A 3,884-nucleotide genomic window follows, 5' to 3' on the forward strand; every position below is an offset into this window, starting at 1 on the left:
AGTCAACTGGTGGCATGGTGGTTAAGGCAGCTAGATCCCAAATGACCAACTGCGAGTTTTGAGTCTCAGACTTGGCAGCTTAAAAAACATGTCTGGGGGACCAGCAGGTGGTGTGGTGGTTAAGGCGCTGGACACTCCCACATGGCCGACCAGGGTTCAAGTCCTGAATCTGGTGGCTTACTTTCTCACTTCCTTTCATTCTCACTGTTACCTTCTGTCTCTCTCTGGTCAAACCAAAAAAAAAAAAAAAAAGAATGAATAAATTAAAAAAAAAAAACATGTCTGGCATGTATGTGTGCATGCCCAAAATACTGAGAGGAGAATGGAGAAGGGATTGTGGCTTGGCCATATCCCCTAAGGAGTGCTTTCTCACTTCTTCTGGCTAGGGCTCTCATGTGCCCTATTGCAAAAAAAAAAAGAAAGAAAGAAAGAAAGAAAGAAAGAAAGAAAGAAAGAAAGAAAGAAAGAAAGAAAGAAAGAAAGAAAGAAAGAAATTGTCCACAGTAACGAACCTGTGATTATCAAGAACGGTGCACTCCAAGGAACGAAGTGATGCATACCTTGGCAGGATACTCATCTTTCCCAGGCTTTCCTGTCCTATCAGACCTATGGGATATTTCCTTATGCTGTCTATCCTGAGTGCACACTGAGGGAACCACCGAGATGACATTGAATTTTGACTACGGCAAATGTTTCCGGAGTTTTGTCTGTAAGGGTACAATAGCAGATTTTTTTTAAGTTCATCTCTCTCTGAGAGAGGGACGCAGACAGGGACCTCAACAGGATCCCAATACCTTCCCGTGCAGGGATCCTCCCACTAGGCTTCCAGCCAGCCAGGCTCAGGGGTGAGCTCAGCGTGTTCAGGTTGATCTGGGATCTGAACCCCTGGCCTTCCCATATGGCTGCACTATCTCAGAGGCACCCTGCGGGCTGCATGGCCACCGCTGGTCCTGGAAAGCGGATTTTTAGGAACAGTGAAACCAGGGCGTCAGGTGCAGAGTGGTGACTGGCACGGCTGGTGGGCCCGCGAGAAGCGGGGTGCAGCTCAGCCCGCCTACACCCTCCCCCTCAGGCACCAGTCCCATCCTCTGCCAGCCAGACTGAGCGGCCAAACCAACCCCCAGGTCACCTGCCCCGCGCTGGAGCGCCCCCCAGAGACCTCCCAGCACGGCGGCCCCAGCCGCAAGTCTCCGGAAACGTGACCCCGAGGAGGAGCAGGGGCTTCCCGGGCGCATCCCCAGGGTCCCTACGGGAGAAGCCCGGAGACTTATCCCCCAGGCGGAGAGATGAGGTCGCAGGGCCACCGGTGACGCCATGAGCCAGCACCCTGCGCCAGAAAGCTGAGGCCAAGGCGGAGAAGTCCTCTCAGGAAGGCTGTCACCACCCGTGCCAGGGCCCCGGGGCCGAAGGGCAGAGGCCCGCGCACCCAGGAGCCGGCCCAGGCCGCGCAGCCCGCTCGCTGCTGGGAGAGCGGCCACACCGCCGGCGCCCACCAGGCAGAACCAGGAGCTGCGGAAGCCGCGCTGTCCCTGTAAGGTCACTGCCAGGACCTGGTTCCCCGAAAGGAGTGGGGTGTCGACCCCTCCCCCCGGCATTAGCCCTCTGGTCTCCTCTTGAGGCCAGTTGACGATGGGCCCTTACAGTTCCGGGAGAGGTGAGTGATGTGAACCGCTGCTGTCGCGGCCCTGCAAAAGGCCATTGCTCGTTTGGTAACCCTGTTCTTTTCCAAGTAGATTTTAGTCACCTTAGTCCCCAGACCCTTGAGCTAGAAGTGGAGTGCTTGTACTTCCAAACCCTGAGTGTCCCACCTTTTCTTAGCTTTTTGACTTTTCCATTTCTCTGGCTGTGCATAGTCCCCCCCACCCCCCCACCCCTGCCACTGTGGGGAGGACAATGCCCCTATGTGGGTTTTTATAAATGCTTCACTCATGGTTTTTGTTTTGGGTTCTGTTTTTTTTTTTCCATAGGGCGCATGCGTTTGCTGGAGAGAGCTATGAGGGAAGGAAAGTGAGAAATAACTCCCTCAGGAGGGATGGCCACGCTGCAATCCCTTCTCCCTCCTTTTCTTGGGATTTTGAGCACACATATACACACGCCCAGAATGATTTTCAAGCCACCAGGTCCAGGACTCAGATTATGGTCAGTCATCTGGAAGTCCAGCCACCTATTACCTACTGGCCCTTCATTCAGGTTTGAACCTCCAGCTTTTGAAACCACGGCTGTCTTCTTGACTCAGGAAGCGAGTATTAGGCTGAGGGTGAGGGTGTTTTTTATAATGTGAAAGAATGTCCTTTTTTTCTTTTTTTTGGAGAGGTTTTTGCTATAGGGCGCATGCACTTGCCAGCCAGACAGAGACAGACAGAGAGACAGAAAGCGAGAAATCTCCCCCCAGGGGGGATGGCCACGCTGCAATCCCTTCTCCTCCTGAGATCTTGGGCACACACGCACACGTGCCTGGCTTAATTTTAAGCCACCGGCTCTGGGACTCAAACTGCGGTCGACTACATGAGAGTCCAGTGACATAGCCACTATGCCAACTGCTGGTCCTGAAAGAATGTCTTTTTTTTCCTCACATTTTCTAAGTATGTTTTTATGATAAAACCCCATATTTGTACTCTCATTCTTCCCTAACTGCTCAAACTGTTCTCTTCCACCTGTTTTTTTTTTTTTAAGTTTATCCATTTATTTATTTATTATTTTTAAAAATTTGATCAGAGAAGGACCAAGTGAGAGAGAGAGAGAAAACGAGAAAGTAAGCCGCCAGGTCCAGGACTCAAACCGCAGTCAGCCATATGGGAATCCACTGCCCTTAACCACCACACCACCTGCCAGCCCCCGTTTTACGGTAGTATTTGGAAAAAGAATAAATGTCATCCCTGAAAAAAAAAGGTGGTGGGGAGGGACCAGAAGATGGCATGGTAGTTAAGGTGCTGGACTCCCACATGGCCGACAGATTCAAATCCTGGACTTGGTTGCTTGCTTTCTCACTTTCCCTCTCTCTCTCTGTCTCTCTCTGGTGAGTGCACATGCCCTATAGCAAATTAAAAAAAATAATAATAAATAAAAATTAAACAAATAATTCTTAAAAAAATGAATCCATTTACACAGTTAGAAAAGAGAAAATATTAGAAAGATGACCTCACATAGAGCCAAAGTGATTACAGGTGAGTTGAATGCTCAGTGCTGGGCTCTGCTCAGTAATGGATTTCTTTCTTTTAAGATAAATTTTTTTGGTATAGGGCACGTGAGCTCGCTGAAGAGACAGAGAGACAGAAAGCGAGAAATCACCCCCTGGGGGGATGGCTACGTTGCAGTCTGTTTTCCCCCACTCTTCTCTTGAGATTTTGGGCATGCATGCACATGTGCCCAGTGTGAATTTAAGCCGCCTGGGTCCAGGACTTGAACTCCGGTCAACTATGCGGGAGCCCCGCGACATAACCATTATGCTATCTGCTAGTCCCAGCAAAGAATTTCTTAATCTTCTCAATAAGATAATTTCCTGGGCCAGCAGATGGTGTGGTGGTTAAAGGTGCTGGATTCCCACGTGGGCGACCATGGTTCGAGTCCTGGACCTGGTGGTTTGCTTTCTCACTTTCTCTCTCTTTCTCTCTCTGTCCCTCTCTGGTCAAGGTAAAGATAAATAAATAAAGTCAAATAAACTAACTCTTTAATAAAAAAAAAAGATAATTTCCCAAATTAATGTGATTATGCCCATTTTATAGGTCCTTGGAAAATGTATAATTCACCTACAGTTTATATGGCTGGCAATGACAAGAAAAAGATTTCATCCCAGGTTTGCCAGACTCCAAAGCCCCCTTTTTTGTTGTTGTTGTTGTTGCAAATTGCTAGAGGGCACTGGCCAGGGAGAGAGAACAAGCATCCAT

Source organism: Tupaia chinensis, unplaced genomic scaffold (genome assembly GCF_000334495.1).
Source record: "Tupaia chinensis unplaced genomic scaffold, TupChi_1.0 Scaffold000365_1, whole genome shotgun sequence".
NCBI lineage: Eukaryota > Metazoa > Chordata > Mammalia > Scandentia > Tupaiidae > Tupaia > Tupaia belangeri.